Source organism: Myxocyprinus asiaticus, chromosome 10 (genome assembly GCF_019703515.2).
Source record: "Myxocyprinus asiaticus isolate MX2 ecotype Aquarium Trade chromosome 10, UBuf_Myxa_2, whole genome shotgun sequence".
Classification (NCBI taxonomy): Eukaryota; Metazoa; Chordata; class Actinopteri; order Cypriniformes; family Catostomidae; genus Myxocyprinus; species Myxocyprinus asiaticus.
In genome coordinates, this window is record NC_059353.1 from 30,205,689 (window position 1) to 30,228,607 (window position 22,919).

The 22,919-nt window shown below is 39.1% G+C and overlaps 1 protein-coding gene across 4 annotated transcripts in view; it reads right to left on the reverse strand.

The window, feature by feature from the left end:
• Positions 1–22,126, reverse strand: part of LOC127446798 (interleukin-1 receptor accessory protein-like 1-A) — a 146,890-nt gene extending 124,764 nt beyond the window's left edge. For all 4 annotated transcript variants that reach the window (XM_051708020.1, XM_051708019.1, XM_051708018.1 and 1 more), the window contains exon 1: positions 21,800–22,126. The gene's annotated coding sequence lies outside the window, so the exon portion shown is untranslated. The remainder of the gene's footprint in view (positions 1–21,799) is intronic.
• Between the last annotated feature and the right edge of the window lie 793 nt (positions 22,127–22,919).

A 22,919-nucleotide genomic window follows, 5' to 3' on the forward strand; every position in this document is an offset into this window, starting at 1 on the left:
AAGTAGATGACCGCCCCATCACCCAAAATAGTCTGGGGCAAAATGAAAGCCGGGTACCCAATACATCACATACAAGACTCTGAACTTTCAACCAAAACTCATGGATCTTAACACACCCCCAAAAGACATGGGTTATGTCTCCATCCTCTGACTGGCATCACCAGCAGGTGGTTGTGTCTTTAAGACCAAGCCTATACAATCTAGAGGGGGTCCAATAAAATCAATGTAAAATCTTGAATTGCATTAGGCACAGCCTTGCATCTCTATATGCAGACTTGATGTTTTTTAGAATCCTAGCCCACTCTCCCTCCTCCAATACCAAGTTTAAATCTTTCTCCCATAAATTCTTGAGAGAGGTTGAAGCTCTGTCCCCCAGACTCTGAATTAGCAGGGAGTAATACACTGATGCCTCATGACCTTTTCCAAAAACAGTAATCACCACTCCCAGAGTATCAGCCACGGGTGTATGCTACTCCCAAATAGTACAGAGCAGGTGGCGCAGCTGTAAATATCTAAAGAACTGAGATCTGGGAATCCCAAAATGTTGAACCAGATTTTCAAAGGATCTCAACACTCCACTCTCATATAGGTCACCGAGTGTAGTAACCCCCCTCACAATCCACTCTGACCAGCAAAAAGGGGACTTATTAATACATAATTTGGGGTCAAGCCATAAGCTCAAGGCAACATTTAAATAAATGTCCAAATTAAACACTCTGAACACTTTTGTCCATATCGAGTGTAAATGCGAGATAACGGAGTGTAACTTAACTTCTCCGATTAGTTTGATAGAAAGGCTTTGCAATGGTGAAATAGGGGCAATAACTTCCTGTTCAAGACAAAACCAGGGAGGGGCTCTCTCAGGTGGAAGCAACCAATGAGCCAGATGTCTGAGACTGAACGCATAACAACAAAACAAAATCTTGGGTTGGCCTAGTCCACCTCTATCAATCGGCCTATGCAGCTTACTGAAATGTAATCTGGGACGCTTACCATTCCAAATGAAGGACTTCACTATGCTATCAAATAGCTTGAAATAAGAGAGGGGAACATCTATAGGGAGTGACTGTAGCAGGTAACTGAATTTTGGAATACAATTCATTTTAATAACATTAACTTTGTTAATTAATTAACACTTGTCCACATCGCTCGAAAACCTTTTTAACTAAATAACACAAATTTGCTGGAAATAAAATACCCAAATACTTAATGCCCTGTTTGGGCCACTGGAAGGCGCCCAGCTGAAAAGCCATTATCAGGCAGTACGCTGTCAGAGCCAAAGCTTCAGATTTAGACCAAGTAACTCTGTATACCGAGAACTTAGAAAAGGAATTAATAATTCCGTGGAGGCAAGGCGTAGATCTAGTAAGGTCAGAGACGAATTATAAAATATCATCTGCGTAAAGCAGAAGCTTATGTGCCACACCTCCCGCCATCACCCCTGGAAAATCATCCTCCTTTCTTATCGTGGCTGCTAATGGTTCCAGGGCAAGACAGAACAATAATGGGGAAAGAGGGCAACACTGCCAGGTGCCCCTATCCAGAGTAAAATAATCTGAAATTAATCCATTTGTTTGTACCGCCACTACTGGGTGTCTATAAAGTAACTTAATCCATCCAATAAATGTACTCCCAAACCTGTACATTTCCAAAATCTTAAAAAGATAATCCCATTCTTCCATATCAAACGCCTTTTCGGCGTCAAGTGAGATGGCCGCAACCGGAGTCTGATCATTCGCCACTGACCACATGATATTGATGAAATGCCTAATGTTATCAGAAGAGCTGCGGCCCCGAATAAACCCCACCTGATCTATATGTATAAGAGATGTCATAACTTTAATTAATCGGTTAGCCAGAATTTTGACAATATTTTTACATCCAGCTAGATCAGGGAAATTGGACGGTAACTCTTACACTCGCTTGGATCTTTGTCCTTTTTAAAAATCAGACTAATCCGGGCTTGTGTCGTGGTTGGCAGAAGCTTTCCATTCTTTAATGATTCTGTATAAACTTCTAACAAAAGTGGGGCCAGTTCTGTAGCATAAGATAAAAAAATTCAGCAGCAAAGCCATCTGGTGCTGGAGCCTTGCCTGTATCCCCCCCTCAAAGTATGACTGTCTTGCCCTGAATGGCCAAAACTCCACCTTCCATGACAAAATAGTATTATATCTGTATTTCAATTGGGTCAATTCTCTGAGGCCATCAGACAACATTTGGCACTTCAGCTCTGCCTCTGCACTTTTAATATTCCCTTCCAACTCCTCGTGCTTTGGATTTTTTGATGAATGAGGCATACTGTATGATCTGGCCCCTAAGAACCGCCTTAAGTGCCTCCCAAGCCACGCCCACAGAGGATACTGAGGACCAGTTGGTCTCCATATAAACAATGATTTCAGCCTTTAACATTTGTTGGAAATCAGGATTTTGCAAAAGGGATACATTAAAGTGCCAACTATATGATTTCTTTTTCTCCGTATGTGGCAACACCACTAAACTCACCAACGCGTGATCTGAGACTAAGATGTTTCCAATTGAGCAATCCACAACAGATGAAATGAGGGACTTAGATATAAAAAAAAATCTATTCTAGAATAAATCTTATGGACTGATGAAAAAAAATGTATAGTCCCTCCCAGATGGGTTTAAAAGTCTCCAAATATCTGTAAGACCAAGATTTTTACACATCCTGTGAACCATCAGTGTTGCTCTAGGTGCCTTGCACACTTTTGCTTCACTGTGATCAAGGACTAAGTCCATCAAAAAATTAAAGTCTCCTCCCAATATTATATCATGAGGTGTGCCAGAGGCTCGCAACATCCCTTCAAGATCTATAAAAAAGCTCTGATCATCAGCGTTAGGTACGTAAATATTAGTCAAAATCAACCTTTGCCCCTGAATTTCTGCTAAAACAATAATGACTCTTCCTAATTTATCTTAATCTGTTTGAGACATTTGAATTGTAGATGTTTACTTATCAAGGTAATGACTCCCCTGCTATTACTTGAGCCAGCACTAATGAAAACACATCCACCCCATATCTTCCCAATTTTTCAGCTTCCTGCGGGGAAAGATGCATTTCTTGAAGAAACACTACATCATATTTATTTCATTTAAGAAAAGAAATAACCTTCCTTCTTTTTATGGGGTGCCCCAACCCATTCACATTCCACGTGGAGAGAGACAATCCACTCATATTAACATTTGACATTTTGACATGTTAGAAAAAATAGATTGTGTGTCAAAAATAAAATTATAAAGACCACATTCCAACATTAGTGCAACAGTCAAACCCCGAACTTCCAAAACAAACCAAACAAACCGAAAAAAGAAAAATGTGCACATTAACCCCGTGCACGACAGCACCAACCAGCGTCCATCCCTCTAAACTCAAACAGTCCATGCATGCCTACGTGAACCCCCGCGACAACTTTGCCATCGGATTGCTCAAGTCTGGTGTTTCCTATACAAATTTTGTGCGACAGAATTACATAACAGAAAATAATCTATAAAACAAACTCCAGCCAATAGGCAGAATAAACACAAAGAACATGTAGATTCATTCACAAAACTGTAACGAAGGTGTGTTCCTCCACAAAACAAACTCCAGTGGAACCAGCACACAAAGAAGAAAAAAAAAAAAAAGAAAAGATGTTCAGTTTCCTCGGACAGTCAAACAAATGTTCAGTGAGCCGGCTGTTCATGAGTGCAGCAGATGACCTAATCCTTCCAATGTCTTGCAAAAAATACTCTGCAAAACAAACTCCAGCCAATAGGAGGCATAAGCACAAAGAACGAGCAGATTCATCCACAACTGTACCGAAGGAATGTTATTCCACAAAACAAACTCCAGCCGCTAGGTGGAACCAGCACAAAAAGAAACGAGAAAGTTGCCCCGTTTCCTCAGACGGTCAAATGTATGTTCAGCGAGACAAGTTCACTTGGGAGCAACATGAGAAACACACCATGACTTCCTCAGTCCACTGACATCACTTGTTATGGGCATGTAAATATTTTGCGGCCATACTTAGTATCTATTCTCAATTTGGCCGGAAACATCAGTGCAAAAGCGATCCTCCGTCAATGCAAGAGTTTCTTGAAGGAATGATACTACACAAAACAGGCGCTAGGTGGGAGTCTGTTTTGTGTAGTATCATTCCTTCAAGAAACTCTTGCATTGATGGAAGATCGCTTTTGCACTGATGTTTCCGGCCAAATTGAGAATAGATACCAAGTATGGCCGCAAAAATTTACTTATGTAAATATTTTGCGGCCATCCTTGGTATCTATTCTCAATTCGAAACATCAGTGCAAAAGTGATCTTCCATTAATGTAAGAGTTTCTTGCATTCCATGAATCGATCATGTTTCTCTCTTGTCGAATCCGCAAAGTCCCAAAACAAGAAAATGTTGTGGTTTTTCCAAGAAAGCTGTCCTTTGCTCCTCGCCTCACACAACACAAGATCTTTATCGCATGATCTCAGAAATTTGGCCAGAATTGATCGGGCCTGTCTCCCTCAGCCGATCTCCGAGCCGGGACTCTGTGAGCTCGTTCGATTTCCAGCTTATGGCCTGTTATGTCGAGCAGACTCGGAAAGAGCTCGTCTAGGAATTTCACCATATTTCGTCCTTCTTCATGCTCAGGAATTCCAACAATTCGGATGTTGTTTCGCCGATTACGATTCTCAAGGTCTTCCAGCTTTTCCCGAATGTGTTCCAAGTCTGTCTTGGTCACTAGCGGATTAGCAGATAATTGATCCGTTTCTCGACATCTCCGATTCTTGTAACGTGCTCAGAGAATTTTGCCTCATTCGCTGTAATACAGCAAGATCCTCCAAATCTGTGACGACTTTCGCCAGCATTACAGACATGCTCGACAGTTGCCGCTGAATTTCTCCCGCCACACCATCCAAACTGAGTCCCTGGTCTGCGGCCCTGTCTGAGGTATCAGCTTGAGCACGTAAGTGTCTTTTAATATCTCCAGAGCCCGAGGATTTTGAATTTTTGACATGTTGACTTCATAGAACAGTTATGTCATGGCATGTTTGTGTCATAACAAACATGCCATATTCTATGTAAATCAGGCTCATTATAGATTGCACTTCATTCACAAAACTCAGTGCTATTTGCCAGGTGTAATATACATCGCTCTATTACTACTAGAGGAAAGCGGGCGGTAAACTGAATTTGATTTAAAACAGATGTTTCTGTACCGTTTCTATTGATCATGGCAGTAGAAATTCAGTAAATAACGATGGCCAAATAATTGTCAGTATTTTGCACTTTTTGTTCTTTGTTTTAGCCACTTGAGGATCTCAATGGTCTAACTTTAGTATTTTCCCTGTGCAAAATTATCATTATTGCTGTCACCTGTGTCTCCCTCCCTTTTGTGTATTTAAGTTGGTTTGTTCCCTTGCTTCAGTGCTTGGTGTTTAGTTCATTCTAAGACAAGCTACCTGTGTCACTGTTCCTGTGTTTTTGCCCTGTGTATTGTTCTATGCAAGTTCTCTCTGTGGAATAAAATTTTTCCCTGTGGATTTCTCTGTTGGATTATTTCTGTGGATATATATATTTGCTATGTGGACTACTCGTTGCCTCTGCTTGCCCTACTTCCCTTTTGGATTATATACTGTATATTTATATATTTTTTTTATCTACTTGGATTTTATTAATAAACTCACTCTCACGTGTAGTGTTTTCAGCACCTACACCACCGACCCAGGTTCGAGCCTCGGCCCTGACAATAATGGAGAAGAGCGTTATAACCTGAAATACTGTATGTTGCATCCTCCGCAATAAAGCGTTCATAACTGGCTTGCAAAATCGGAATTGCACCATGTTTCTTAATCTGCATAATTCCTTTACTGAATTGGGCACTAAACCAGCGCAAACAACGTGTGCAATTAAAAAGCACTTTTACCACGTGCAAATCATTCTTAATCAATTCCCCCCAGTGTGCTTAAATAAGTACAAACAATGATACGTTTTCATGTCTTTGCTGAATGCCCACTCCTAGTGCAGCATTTTTAAGGGAATTCTATTTAAGGACATTATAACACTTCATAATGCAAATTGAAAACAGAATTTAAAAAAAAGATTTAAAAAAGCATATTTAGTCATCACATTGTAACACCACATCAATATGTTCAATTAAACTGTAATGGTGATTAAGGCTGGGTGATACAAGTAAAAAATGTAGATAATAAAATTATATTTTTAGCCTTTTGAGGATATTCAATATTGTAAAATGGCTTGTAAGATAAATAAAAGGCACCATAATTTAGACCAACCAGAAAAGTGACAAAGAACAAGAACAAAACATACAGTAAAAATCTAGTTAAAATATTCAAGGCACTTACAGGTGTTCATGGATGGGTAATGCAGCGATATTTCAGACTAACGGTTAAGGGGGTGAAGAATAAGCAATAATAAGCATTGCAAGAGAAGCAACAGTAAAAAAGATACTTTCCTTAGCAAACACCAGTCATACAGTCACCCTATTTTACAATCTGCTACGATTAACATTTTTTAGATCAAATCACTTTATGAGCCTTGTTTTTTTTTTCTTCATTGCTGCTGGCAATTCAATCACCATCCAGTGAGAGACATACAGAGAAGGTCTTTCCCATTTCTCATTGGAGCTAATATCCACATACACATGTCATGGTGCTCACACACATGTGGTGGATGGCCCAGCTGTGAATGATTGATGTGCCGATTTTATGATTTAATCCAATTTAAACTCTCCACATCTCCAGGCCTGACAGTCAACACATTTACCATGCGGTAAATATAACAGTGCCCCTGGAGGAAGAGTGCTGCGTTATGAACCGAGATACACACACTCCGTTAACACACAAACAACACACACTTACGAGACAGCATAACAAATGACTCAAGGACAACCAGAGCTGCATCTATATTCAGCCATTACATATATGACAGTTCACAACAGAGCCAAATAGACATGTATATATATGTGTGTGTGTGTTGCTGTAGGTGTGCAGTTGTGTTTGTGAAAGAATGAAAAAGAAGATAAAGACCACACTGGTCTTTGTGGACTCCATTATTTATTGTGGCAGTTCCAGCTTCCTCGTGCCAAATATCAGAGTCGAAGTCAAATATGCTCGGGGGCATAAAGTGTTTGTGTGTGTGTGCGCGTGTGTGACTGAGTGCAAGGGAAGGAAATAAGAAACAATAAATATAGACTCAAAAATAGAGCCTGGAAAGATTTTTTTATGATGTTGACTTGTTAGTGCACTTGTAATCTTGACTAAAGGTTGTGGCAGGGTGAGCAGAAGACACAGTGGGTGTGGCGTCAAGCCTCGGAGAGGCATTTATTGGAAATAATAATAAACGTAAAATGTCCAAAAGGGAAAATCAGTGTCCAAGAGGGAATAGTGTTCATAATAAAGGGGGAATCTGGCATCCTCGCGGTGAACGGGGCTCCGTGAAAGGGGTGGGGTAGGATAGCCCAGGCACGGGCTGAGTCAGTCGGCCGCTCATGCTCCCCTCCAAAGTCCATGGCATGTGGGGCGGCGGCGTCACTGGCGGCCTGTCTTCCCAGGCCCGGTGCAAGCGTGAGGGGAAGGCGGCCCGGCATCTAGCCCGTCGGCGGCAATGTGAGCAGTTCACCCCCGGCAACTCATTACGGCATCCGGAGGTCCAAAGAATGGGTCCGGCAGCGCGTCCACTCATCCGATCCCTCCCAGCTCTGGTCCTGGGCGTGTGAGGAAGCCAGTGTGTGCACACATGGAGATTTGAAGCCGGCTCCCCGAGAAGAGGTGTGCACTGCGTTTTAAAGACAGCAGTAATGAAGCATTATCCCCATCAGGTGTGCTTCATTCACTGCTGACCAAACGAGGCTTATTAATTATGCACCTCTTCTCACTCTCCCGCCCAACTCCCGTCGTGAGCCTGGCTGAAGGGCGGCCCAAAGAGGCGGGGCGACAATGACGGGCCAGAGTGGCGGATCATTCTGCCACAAGGTGCTCTGCAGTGAACATACATCACCATCATGAAAAAGTCAAATAACACACATGTAACAGTTCTTGTGTGCCCCTAAAATGAATTCATGAAATTCAGAATATTGATCAAGTGTGTGTGTGTGTGTGTGTGTGTGTGTGTATGTGGTTTAAGCAGCTTGCAGACTGTTCACACTTCACTGATCGGCCGCGGCTAACAAGGGACCCCCGAGTCCTCTTCCATGCTTCGAGCAGCTGATGGTGATTAATTATTGAGTATTACTGCTCTCCTACACCACCTCCAGACACACAGCACCACTAATCCTCTCACAAGACAAACTCATTCTCAGTTAAGAGTCAGAAAACAATAGATGGTCAAAGGAACAGCAAAGATAACGAACAGTAAATGGAGAGAAAAGAGCTATGTGCATGAAAGGTCTTCAATTGAAATTATGTCCGACATGACTTGATGATGAAAGGTGTGCACCTTTTGACCTCTGAATTTCGATGACCTTTCCAGTCGATTGTGGTAACTAGATAAGGATGTTTAAATGGATGTTTATCATTGTATGTCAGTTACCAATCCTTGGATTTAATAGACTGAAACATCTCTACTTGTTAGTGTACACATCAGGGCTCAACAATAAGGATGGCCTGCTTGCATGGGGGCAGTGTAGGAACGTTTGGGCCAGTTGAGGAAACTATCATTGTCACCTTATCGGAATGTTTGAAAATTGATTTAGCAAACTGTGTTGTTTAAACTTGCCGCCATGGTAACGTTATCTAGATGGCTAGCGCATAAGGTTTTGTCAAATTTGCGAGAATGACTTGTGATTGAAAATTGCCAATAATTTAGTAATGTTTCGCCATTGCGTTCCAGCAAAAGTGTAAAAACACTCAAATCACTTTCAAATCAAATAATTTATAAAGTCCATAAACAACAATAACCAATTAAATGTTTTTGTACTTTATTTCATTTGAGTGCAATGACTTATTTTACAGTCTGTTCATCATAAAATGTGATCATATGGCTTCAGAAGACTTGGTATAAGTCACATGGACTTTTATAACATTTTGGGTGCTTTATTAAGCATTACAATAAGTCACTATGTATGTACTGCCATTGTACTGAATTCAGCCAACGGGACATTCATTAAATGATTTCATTTGGTTACACTGAAGCGCATCATTCTGTGTTCAGGATGCACATAAGCGGTTTCGTGCCACTTTATATCGAAGCCTTTCTTATTTCTTACTTTGATAGTTTTGTACAATAAGATGTTATAGTTATTTAGCCTATTTGTTTTTGGAATATCCGTTAGTCACAATGTTGAAGTGACCAATTGTGACCCCTTTGTTAGTTGCATTTTTGGTTTTTGCCACAACTATAACCAACCCAAACAAATCATAGCATAGCAATTATAAAATTTTGTGGGTGTCAACCCACTGCAATAATTTCACTTCCAGAGAATAAATACTCCAACAAAGCCATCCATGTGACATACATGCATACACACTAAAGAAGGCAAATACCTGAAAGTCATTGGCTGAAAGGTGTAGTATAATCTTAATAGACTGTTGTTATGTTACACAATGTGGCTCATTGCTTGATGTGTATAGCATCATTCAAATGTCATTTTAATTATGGCCTGTCATTACTAAAGTCTATATTTGATTCATTTAAAAAAATAATGAATCTGAAAGTGTTAATTGTTAGTTATTCTGTCTATATGTTTATTTATTTTTTTCCTGTGAGTATGTTTTCCTATGGGAAATTAGTTTTCTAGTTAAATTCAAATCTTTAAGAATTCCTGTGATAGTCGTTATGGGACTGCTTTTCTTACTGATGACTAGGATATTGACTCAGTTTCGTCAATGTAAATGACTGCACCATTTCATCTATGGAGAGAAGATTGAAAATGGGAGCAAATTTCCAATTTCATCAAAGGTTGTCAGCCTCAGAATCCAGAGCGTTTGTCGTGAGCTTATATTTCAAGGTTAAATGATAAGAGAGAACAAAAATGAGGCTTTCATCAAACAGCTACCGCAAGCCACGTGAATAAAACAGAGAGATTTTGTGGACATAAAGATCAGGTGTTGAATTTTTCTGTCTGTCTGAAATCAATAATGAATGAATGAATGAACAATGGTGTGACAGAAACAAACAAAGCTAATTAGGAGTAAAATAAGTGTGGGAAGTGCTGTAAAGACCAAAAAAATAAAAAATAAAAAATAAATATATATACACACACACACACACACACACACACACACACACACACACACTGATGAGCCAAAACATTATGACCACCTGCCTAATATGCTGTTGGTCCTCTGCGTGCCACCAAAACAGCGCCGACCAGCCGAGGCATGGACTCTTCAAGACCCCTGAAGGTGTCCAGTGGTATCTGGCACCAAGACATTAGCAGCAGATCCTTCAAGTCCTGTAAGTTGCGAGGTGGAGGCGCAGTGGATCAGACTTGTTGGTCCAGCACATCCTATATATGCTCAATCGGATTGAGCTCTGGGGAATTTAGAAGCTAGGGCAACACCATGAACTCTTCATCATGTTCCTCAAACCATTCCCGAATAATGTGTTTAGTGTGGCAGGGCGCATTAATCTGCTGAAAGTAGCCACAGCCATCAGGGATTTTCATTGTCATGAAGGGGTGTACCTGATCTGAAGTGATGTTTAGGTAGGTAGCACGTGTCAAATTGACATCCACATGAATATCCGGACACAGGTTTTCCCAGCAGAACATTGCCCAGAGCATCACACTCCCTCCACCGGCTTGTCATCTTCCCACAGTGCATCCTGATGCCATCACTTCCCCAGGTAAATGGCGTACACGTACACGGCCGTCCACGTGACCAAGGTCCAGTTCTGACGCTCATGTGACCATTGTCTGGCCATAACAATTTGGCCCTTGTCAAAGTCACTCAGGCCTTCTGCCCATTTCTCCTGCGTTCAACACAATGACAAAAAAACTGATAGTTTGCCTCTAATCTACCTAGGCCTTGACTTGTGGCTTGTTAGGAGATGAGCAACGTTATTCGCTTCACCTGTGAGTGGTCATAATGTTTTGGCTCATCTGTGTGTGTGTGTGTGTGTGTGTGTGTGTGTATATATATATATATATATATATATATATATATATATATATATATACACACACACATACACACACACACACACACACACACACACACAGTACTGTGCAAAAGTTTTAGGCACTTGTGAAAAATGTTGCATAGTGAGGATGTCTTCAAAAATAATGCCATAAATATGGTAAATGGTCTGCACTTATATAGTGCTTTTTTAACCTTAACAGTTCCAAAGTGCTTTACACTGTGACTCATTCACCCATTCATACACCAATGATGGCAGAGCTGCCATGCAAGATGCTAGCCTGCCATTGGGAGCAACTTGGGGTTCAGTGTCTTGCTCAAGGACACTTTGGCATGTGGAGTCATGTGGGCCAAGAATTGAACTGCTAACCCTGTGATTAGTGGCCAACCTGCTCTACCACCTGAGCCACAGCCGCCCCAACTATTATATGAAAAATAGTTTTCATTTATCAATTAACATCATACAAAGTCCAGTAAACATAAAAAAGCTAAATCAATATTTGGTGTGGCCACCTTTGCCTTTAAAACAGCCCCAATTCTCCTAGGTACATCTGGACACAGTTTTTCTTGGTTGCTGCCAGATAGGATGTGCCAAGTTTCTTGGAGAATTCACCACAGTTCTTTTTAGGCTGTCTCAATTGCTTCTGTCTCTTCATGTAATCCCAGACCAGCCCTCTACATTGCGAGTAAATCACTCGAATATGCGACGAAAAAATGTCTGTTATTAGCCACTGGCAAGTAAATATTAACATTTCACTCACCAGTGACAGAGTTGTGTAGTGTCGAAGCACCGAATCCCTTTTACTGAATACAAAGTAATTAAGAAGCTGGATTCAGCCTCGTCTTTTCCTGCATGCTGTCTCATGAGCGCACAGGAAAAAGCACTTGTGTCTCATTCAGTTGAACTCCGAGCATATCAGGGAACTGCACCGTGGACATCACAAGAGCAGCTCTCTTGAGAGCATGTGAAGATGAACCACTTCTCAAGCGCTCTGATGTGCACGCCGTCTACAGAGGCTTGCGCTAAACTCCCGCGAAAATATAAAACAAGGTATAAACGTATTAATTTTGTGAACGCAAAGCGCTCCAGTTTCACTTAATGGCCATGTAACGGCAAATGTCCATGGTCATTGTGGGTTTATTCCCGCAGTGTTAATAACATGCAGTGAGACAGAGGAGATGCCCTGCTCTATTTCTGTGGAGATGATAAAATGCAAGAAACAGAATCTCAAAGTCTTCCTTCACGAGAAATAAGGGCTTGTGAGTTAATCAGAGAGCCTTAAAATAATGTGTGAAAGTGAAGAATTTAAGGCAGAAATATTTTACTATTGCATAATATAATATAATATAATATAATAGCTATACAGGTTGGCTGGGTTACAAAAGAAGCTAAATAAAACAAAACATTGAAAAAGTCCAATGGATCAAATGTAAATTGGACAAATAAGAGAGATATTTTTGTTATTTAGACATATTTTGATAATTAAAATATTATTTTAATTATTTTACATTTTATAATTTTATATTTGACTGTCATTCATATGTTTTTGAAGCCTGAAAAGGAAATCATATACCCTTATTTTATTATATGACCCAAGCTAAATTTGTATAAATTACTTTGTTGTGTGCATGAAGCACATATAGTGAGTTTGTATGGTAATTAATCGTCATATTCATGAAACACCTAAAACAGACAATTAATCATCATAGCCCTAAAACAGGCAATTAATCATAATCGCAATTATTTGTTTGACAATTAATTGTCAGCCAAATTTCACAATCGTGACCCTAATTTTCATTATTAGGTTCCTACCTTGTGAATTGTTTTGTTAAAAATGTGTACGAAATTTCAAACAGTGACAACAGCTTGTATCATTATTAAAAATGTGATTTCATGACGTCATATAAATTGAAAGAATGTGAAATCTGTAAATTTTTAAAAAGCTAAAATGTGACTAAAATCATTAAGCAAAATATATATAGAAAAATTACAATATACTATATTGCGTGAATATATAGAAGAGGCCCCCTCTCTCAGTATATATGTATTTTCTAAATCAGTATTTCTGTCTTGTTTTTCAGTACAAACATTAAAACATCCTTAAAACAGGATCATATTTTGTGATATTAAGTATGTTTTCAGAGAATTTATCTTGAGTTAAGTTGAATTTTCTTAACCCATTGGCAAATTGTTTGTTCTAGTTTTAAACGTAAATCTAACAATATCTAGTGAGGTCTATGCTTAAAACAAGAAAAACAATTTGCCAATGGGGTAAGAAAAATAAACTTAATTCAAGATAGATACATTCTCAGATAACGAGGCTTATTATTTTAGAAATGTTTGCTTCTCAAGTAAATATTTTATAGGATAACAAGCCAAAAATACTGATTAAGAAAATAATTTTTATCACTGTGCTGCAAGCGCCCTGTTACCATTCTTGCATATGAGATTAAATTGGATCCACAAAAACAAACCCATACGGATTCACACAAGCCATACACACGGCAGGTTTCAATACTATTCTGTGTGAATCAGTAAGTGTTCTGACAGTCTGACAGTCTTAAGGGAGAGAGAAAGTGACAGTAATATAGAGGGAGAGAAAAGAAACCCTAGGAAAAAAAACCCTAGGAAAGATTGCATGTCAGACTTCATCTGCAACAGGAAATCCAGCAGTAAATGAGTTTGTGTGCATAGCTGCATGCATCAATGCTAGTTGGTTGCATATTGTACACAAAAAGTATACAAATATATACACATTAAACTCATTGCATTTATTTATTTGTGTGCATGTTCATCCTTCAAACTCAAATTCCCTCAATGTTTGTGAATATTTGGGGTGCGAGGCCTCTGACACTTGACCGTCTTACCTACACGTGTAGTGGTCGACCGATATATCGGCGAGGCATTTATCGGCACTGGCCAATAAATTTTCCCGTTTGGTCAATTTGTTTCTTGAGGGCGCTGAGAATCACCTGCTTGCATGTGAAGCGAATGAGATATGTAAACGACCAGTCACAGTTCGTTTTGTTGTTACATGCCATCGTGTTACTACAATAATAGACCGGTGTGCAACACAGTGTCAATTAAACGGTCCGCATATCAGAGCAGCGGCAGACGCGTTTGAGCACATAATGTTAAAGTGCTCACCTGTTTCATTTACCCACTCTCTCCTCAACAGTTCCCTGTAACTTTTAACTGTCTTGTCTTATGATAAAAAGGCAAATATCAATAAAACTAATATCATATACCATCTGAAAATACACACATATCTCATTTAAACAGATGTAATAAACCAACCTCATACACCTTCAGCAGATCCAGCATCCTGTTGAACGCTCATGTATCTTCCTCTAACAGTCTCTCCTCAACAGTTCCCTGTAACTTTTCTAATGATAAAAGGCAAATATCAATAAAACTTCTTTTATATACCATCTGCAAATATGCATATATATCGTTTAAACAGATGTAATAAACCAACCTCACACAACTTGACCAGATCCAGCATCCTGTGGAGCACTCATTTATTTACCTCTATAGCACGTATTCTAACAGTCCTCAGCAGTTCCCTGTCACTTTTAACTTTCTTTTCTAATGATAAAAGGCAAATATCAGTAAAACTTCCATTACTGTATATACCGTCTGCAAATATGCAGATATTTCGTTTAAAAATATGTAATTCACGAACCTCACGAAAATCCAGTGTTTTCTTCCCGTCGATCGCTCATCTAATATCTTCCTCTGAAGTATGCATTCTATCAGCCAGAATCAGGATCAAAAGTTCCTCTGATTCACAAATCATGATGGTCAGTCTGTGACAATCCAAGCAGGTGATCCAGGCCAATTAAACTGTCAGGAGATTCCTGCTCATGCTGGATCCGCACGAGGGCGTGAGTGCAACTTCAAAGTAAAAGCACGTCACGTGTGCTATGAGTAAATGTCTGATTCACTATGCACTTTATGTGCAATTTATTTGATTCTGTAATGTTGATGTGCACATGCCATCCATGTTTGCTGGACTACTGTGTGTACTGTTATTTCCTTCTTCCTAATATATTTGTAATGTTTTGTAGTGATGAGGCCAGAGAGCAATGGATCTAATCGCAGGCTAGTTTAATGGAAACGAGGAAGGTGATACAATCAACATGGAGGAATACAAAAAACTAAATATGCACCTTTAACATTACATCTTAACATTAACACATAAGGAAAAAGAACTGACCATGAGTGCATGAAACAAGAGGTTATATATTCACACAGATGACTGATGAGGGAACAGTGAACAGCTGTGGAAGATGGGGAACAGATGGACGTGATGAGGGTAGTGCATCATGGTAATTGTAGTGTTAGGGAAAACTACAACAGAAGACAATAACAGTGTCAACATAAGAGTCCTTATGAACAGAGGGGTGATGACGAAGACGAAGTGGCAGGAGTGAAGACAATGACGACGTGACAATATTAACAATTTCTTCGTAGGGAAATTAATTGTAAAAATATGATGACTAAACAGAAATAAGAAATTGCTATCTACTATTAAAAATACAATTTTATTTTTTTTTAGATTATTTTTTACAAAGTTAAAATTTTGTGTGAAATTGAGTAAATATATTGCTAAGTAAGAGTTTATTATTTTTATTTTTTTAGGAATTTTATGTTTTTGTTATTTACTATATTAAATTGTGGGATATATCGGCATTGTATCGACCTATCGGCTACCCTGCTTTATGGATATCCGCATCGGCATTGTCCATTAAAAAACCCATATTGTTCAATCACTACACATGTGCGCTCCAAACATACAGTCCAATGCATACACACATGCCATCAAGATCGTCTCGTTACTACTTTTCACAGGAAACCAGTATGGACTTTCCCAAAAGGCCCACAACTTCTAACCAACCCCAATCAATGCATTCACTTCTCTTATTACCAATCGATTACTATTCTTTTGAGAAACCACTCAATTAGCATGAACCCCTGGTCACAAACCTCACCTGATCAAGAGCTGACAAGAGCCCTCAACCCAAAGGATTCCAATAGTAGTCATTACTGACAAGACAATAGAGGATAAGCTTAATGTTTCAGTCATCTAGCAATGCACCTGAGTATCCTTTAGTCACTTCCTCACTCTCTATCTCTTTCTCTCAACTTGACTTTAATGGCCTGAGAGCTCAAACTGTTTTATAATGAGGGCTTTCCCACAGCATACTCTCCTCATTATGCACACAAACACACACACACACACACACACACACACACACACACACACACACACACACATGCATAGATAGTGAGAAGCTTCTTATTGATACTGTGCCCAGTAAAGTGGTCCCTTAGAAACTGGGGGTCTCAAGAGTGTGTTTTATTTGCCGGGAAAACAATGCAACTATATCTCATACATGTGAGCACTCTCACACACACAAACCTATACATAAACTTTACAAGTTAACCCTATCCAAGATTTAGAGCTGTTGTATAGCAACATTAAAACACAGTCATACATGGGGGGTTTGTTGCGTAGTCAAGCTACAGTCTTCATCTGTCATCTATACTTAATACATGACACAATGCATAATAGAATATTTGAAGGAAGGACGTCAGCTGATGAATTGATGTAAACTTTTTCCAGTTTAACTTTTGTGCAAAACCAAACAAAACAAGTCTGCTATATAGCTTGTCAATAGCAAGATTTATAAAACTGTCACAACATGGAAAACTTTACAGCTCTGTATATTTTTTGCATTCTTTAATTTTGGTACAAATTGTTATTAAAAATGTATGTGTCTAGCATTCGCCTACTTGTTTGTGTTGTGTTCGACCTCCAGGTCAAATACACTCTATCTTTCTGAGCATGGTCTTGTTAACATGTATACATGCTGGACAAATCCGGGGTACAAACACATTATCTAGGTCTGTTAGTCCGGTTTGCAAAAATTGGATTGGTACTATTTCAGTCGGACTTAAGTGCTGACATTTTAAAAAGACAAATTATCGTTTTTATCCAACTGAAATCAAACTTTTAAAGTGCATGTAAACATACGGAGTGATTCCCAATTCAGCACACAGCAGACTTTGCTTTAGAAAATCATACTGGATCTGAATAAACACTCCATTTTACTTATCCATGCCACACATGCATTTTGTTTCTTTATCATTTTTGTATTTAAAAGCATATTATCATGTTGAAAGTGAGTTTGAGACTTGTTTGCATTCCTTATTGTGGTCTTTTGACAAGTTTGAATTAAGTGCAATGCACTGTTTTTATAAAAGTAGCTCACTCATCAAATTAATTATAAAGTCAACAGACTTTAAATTTTTTAAAAAAGTTGGCCATAGGAATGTAACATTTCTGTATTTAACTAACTTTCTGTATTTAACAAAGTAGGCTACATTTGGTAAATGATTATGGGAAAAGAAAGATTTAGATGTTTCCTAGCATGTTCCTTGTTTTCCGCATTTGGAGTTGTTTTAAAAAAAGCAATTATCCACTTTACATGTTTGATTTCATTTGAAGTGCTCTGGACGTGGCTTTATAAACTGTGCCTTTTATTTTTGTAATCAGGAACACAGAATGCTTTTATTTATATCCAGATTTAGATTTATCTGCAAATATATCGGCTATTGGCCACCAAATATAATGAATTATCGGTTATCATAACGGCCAAAATTTCCATATCGGTACATCCCAATTTTGATATAATAACATAGCATGGTGTGAGTAATAGTGCGAGAAATAAGTTTTATAAAGTCCTAAACAGCCATAGTACCCGTGATTTGTGTGAAATTGAATAAAACGCACAGTTGTTGTAGCACCTAAAAAGAAAATTTTGGGTTTGGTGTTGATGAAGGAGTACATGAGCCTTACTGATGGAGCTGTGAGGGAACATAAGACAAAAACAGTTGGGAAAATCTGCTGTATCACAGCCAAATTAACTCAAATCAAAAGAGCAACAGACTCAGAAACTGTAACCTTATCTACTCCGACTTCCCCTACACAAGCAAGACAGTCTGCAGGTCAGTTAGAGTGTGTATTCTGCTTAAGCAAGTTCTGAAAAACTGATGCAAGCTTAAAATGACAAATTAATGCTTTTATCTGAGTGCCACATACATGACTTATAACTTTCCACAGATCAGGGGCAATAGTCACAGTGGTTTTGTCATATAAGTGATACGTGGTCTCGAATTGACCTGTTGATGTATCAGAGTAGAGAACGTTCTGACAGATGTATTCAAGCTTCTTCAAACAGGGAGCTGTCCTTTCAGCACCACTCACAGTCAAATGGCCACATCACATTAAATTAAATTTTTTTCTTATTGGTTTCATGCTGGTTTTCACAAGATCTTCTTCACAGATTTTATCGACAAGTGGCTAACCGGAGCTCCTGGCAAAATAAACTCACGACAGAACATGCCTTATTTATTAACAGGGCATCCAAATGCCTCTGGTGATGGCATGCAATCTCTAACCAGATCTCTTTGGTCCCCTCTCTCCAAAGCTTAATGGGATAAAGTGTGTGTGTGTGTGTGTGTGTGTGTGTGTGTGTGTGTGTCCATCTTCAAATTCACCCTGGGCAATAAGAGCCCCACCATGGGACTAGATGCATTCTTTATAAACACGTGCACACACACACACACACACACACACACACACGCACGCACACACACACACACACACACACACAGTGCCCGATGTCACATCCAAAGTGACAGTTCCTTTAAGAGGAGTCAATGGCGCTGTCAAAGCCAATTTTGCCAACTTTTCATCTGTGTCTTCTTAGCTCACGTTTATGGGAAGAACCTAAAGTCATCATTAGTATTAAGATATTGGCTTATTCGTACTGATGATTACACACCAAAACGAGGAAGCCTACGCATAAGATTGAGAATTTTTGCAGGTGGCATAAGGGAAGTGAGGGCTGCAATGTGTCTTCATTGGAACAGAATAGAATACACAAACTTGTTTTTATATCATAGTGGGGACTCTCCATGGACTTCCATGCATTTTATGGATTTTATACAGATCTAATGATAACTTCTATCCCCTAACCCTACCCCTACCCCTAAACCTAACCCTCACAGAAACCTTTTTGCATTTCTACATTAAAAAAGAAAAAAAAAAAAGAAAAAAAAACATTGTTTAATATGTTTAATAAGCCATTTCCCTCATGGGAACCACTGGCTAGGCCCCACAAAGTAGGTGATCTCAGGTTTTACTATCCTTGTGGGGACATTTGGTCCCCACAATATAGTATAAACATGTATAGAAGGGCTTCATCCATGATAAGCTTAATCCCTATACCTTGGGTTTGTTCTCACATGAATCTTAGTTCTCTTTTCTAGGCACATGAGCACATTGATCTTATATTGTGTGACCACAAGCGTCCACAAAAACCATATGAGACACAGGGAACTTTAATTGTCTAACAGCAACAATTACTCAGAGGAGATATACAGGGATTGAAACAACAAAATCAGGTCGGCATTAAAGGGATAGTTCACCCAAAAATGAAAATGGTCTCATCATTTACTCACCCTCATGCCATCCTAGATGTGTATGACTTTCTGTCTATTGCAGAACACAAACAAAGATTTTTAGAAGAATATATCAGCTCTATAGGTCCATACAATGCAAGTGAATGGTGACAAGGCCTTTGTTGCTTGAAAGTTAAAGTAAAAAGATTACTTACATTTTCTCACCCACACCTATCATATCACTTTTGAAGACATGGATTTAACCACTAAAGTCATATGGATTACTTTTATGTTTCCTTCATGTGATTTTTAGAGCTTCAAAGGTCTTGTCACCATTCACTTGCACTGTGAGGACCTAGAGAGCTGAAATATTCTTCTAAAAATCTTTGTGTTCTGCTGAAGAAAGAAAGTCATACACAACTGGGATGGCATGAGAGTGAGTAAATAATGAGAGAATTTTCATTTTTGGGTGAACTATCCCTTTAAGGCTTTTCACTATGCTTAACCCTTGGTTAATGTATTTTTGACCCAAGGTTAAGGCCTCTTTTAACCCTTGGTTAAGCGAAATTTCACATGTGTCATTTTAAAAGGGGGTTATATTAAGTCCTGCTACATTTTGGAGCCAAAGATATACAGTTATACAAAGTGGTGCAAAAATGTTAAGGCGAGCTGTTTAGCAACAGGCAACCAATCTTAAACTAAACAACACTTGTCTCATTAAAAACTCATGCCAACTGTATTGTTAGAGTAACTTACACGTGCTGTGGAAAATTGCCCTCTGGAGTGATAAAGAGACAGTACTGTTTCACATTTTTGGCAGAAAGGTCTATTCAAGACCAGCAGTTGTAATAATAAGTTACTTTATTAACCTCGTAAACACGTTAATAAAAATGCTAACCCACGGTTTACAAATGTACAGTGTTGAACCTCAAAACCTGCTCAGGATTAACTACTAATTCAAGTATAAACAGTGGGTAACATGGGGAAAGTTACCCGAGGGAAAACAATGACCCTGGGTTAACAATTTTCAAAAAGTGTGAAAAGCTCTCAGAGAGGTCTAAACTGTACCAGTAAGCACATATTGTTGTTCTCTCTCCCTCTCTTGCAGACTGTGATCAGACGCCACTGCAGTGTGTGTGTGCGTGCGTGTGTTCTCCCCTCACCATCGCAGGAGGGTGCAATACTCCCGCAAACACCGCCTTTAAACAAACCATTTCAAATGGTGCAACACATCACATTGCGTTTTCCAGAATTATTTAGTTTAGATACCAAAATGTAAGATCATATATTGTAATGTGGTATAATAGCGGGCTTGCACACGTAGGCTAGAGCACCTGGAATTATAGGGATATTAAACCTTCATTTAGTCAGTAATGATAACGATTAAATTCTTGTCTTTTTTACGCTTATGGAAAGTCGTGGCTCACACTGAGGTGTTAACTGAATAGTTAATCTTATAGTTAAAGAGGCATCTACAGAAGTAATGTCAGGGACATATTTACCAGAAAAAAGAAATTATATTCTGTATAAAGAAAATGAAGTCTTTTGGAATAATTAAGATCTAGCCTATATGCATTGTGATATTAGCCTATTTAGCTGGCGATTAAATATATTTCCCATTAAATTCTCATTATCATAAAAAGTCCGGATGATTTACTTTGAGTTTGTTTGTAATTATAATTATTCCCAGTTAAAATTCTTATTAGGTTCTGATAACTGTAATACAGTAATACGAAACGTCCTCTCCAGACGCAATGTTCAAAATCAGCATAAATTAAAGGCAGTACAGCAAATACCACCATGATGAATAAATACTCTAGGATTTAAAAAATATTTTTTCGCATTGCAGTAATTAGAATGGGGAGGGGGCTGTGATTTATTGTCAGGAAAATGACACAATGTTAATTAGCCTTCATTTTCTTTAAGCAAAATATAATTTTGCTTTTGCTTTAAATATTTTTCTTTTGATTTTGGGATGAAATATGATCCGGTTATGTTCTTGACAGGTTTCTCGAAATTCACTCTAGAATTGAACCTTAACAGTGAAAATGAGTTGACATAGTTTGAGCATCAAACTCCACAAATGATTAGATGATTGTGATATCTTGTAAAGGTTCACATATACACTGGCATCTTCACGAGCCACAGCAGATCAACTCGCCACCCCCGCATCGCCACGAAACCTCCAAAAACACACACTTTAAACTTCGCACGGGTAACTAACACAAGCTTACCGTCAGCCCACGTCCAAAAATGTATCCGCGGTCAGTCAGTAAGACACATGGACACAAAATGAGCGCGCATCACGATGAAGGAGGAATCTGACCAAATCATCCATCCGAAGAGAGAGGTATTCACCAGCTGAGAGTTTATTCCAGCACAGACGTTGCCGTATGACGAATTCAAAGGGTTTCCAGGGGTCTCTAAGACTTTGACATCACAATGCATTAAGAACTCAAAGATGAAGAAGGGGGACCCATGGCTTGACCGCGCGCCCTCATCCAGCGGAGAGTCGGACGCTTCTGCGCATTCCGTGGCGCGCCGTGCGCTTGTCGGTCAGATGCGGCGCGAGGAAGGGGATGATTTGAGATGTCTCAGGTATCCGGCAGCGAGAGCTCCTGTGGGGGTTTCCTCTTCAAGACGCTCTGTATGCGCTCGCTGCTGAGGGAGAACTCTCCCTGGTCCTAAAGTCCGTCTCAAGACCCTGTGAAAAACGACTGTGGTGGGCTGAGTGGCTTTAGGAACACCTTCAGTTAAAGGAATAGTTCACCCTAAAATGAAAATTCTGCCTTTGTTTACTCACCTTCAAGTCGTTCCAAACATGTTAGTCTTCCTTTCTTCTGTGGAACACAGGCAATGAAAGCATATATTGACAAGCTCCAAAAGCATCATAAAAGTATTCTATTTACCATACTTCTGTGCTATATTCCAACTCTTCTGAAGCCATATAACTTTATTAGAAGCAGACTGAAATTGTTATTCTCTGAAAACTTAAAACCTCATTTGTGCTTATGCATATTTAAATTTGGTGCATGAAGATTAGGCTCACGTAGGTAATGATCATAAGACACACAAGAACCAATGACGTTTTGAGCGATGCATCTTGACACACCATATTTTAAATTGCACAAATGCAAATGAGATTTTAGGGCTAAGGCTATTGCATGGTCTCAGAAGACTTGCAAGTCATATGGACTATGATTGTAGTGCTTTTTGTCATTTTTGGAGCTTGACAGCTACTGACCAATTTATTTTCATTGTATGAAAAATAGCCAGAACACCATGCAGAATAACTCTTTTTGTGTTCCATGGAATAAAAAGAGTCATAAAGGTTTTGAACGAAATGAAGGTGAA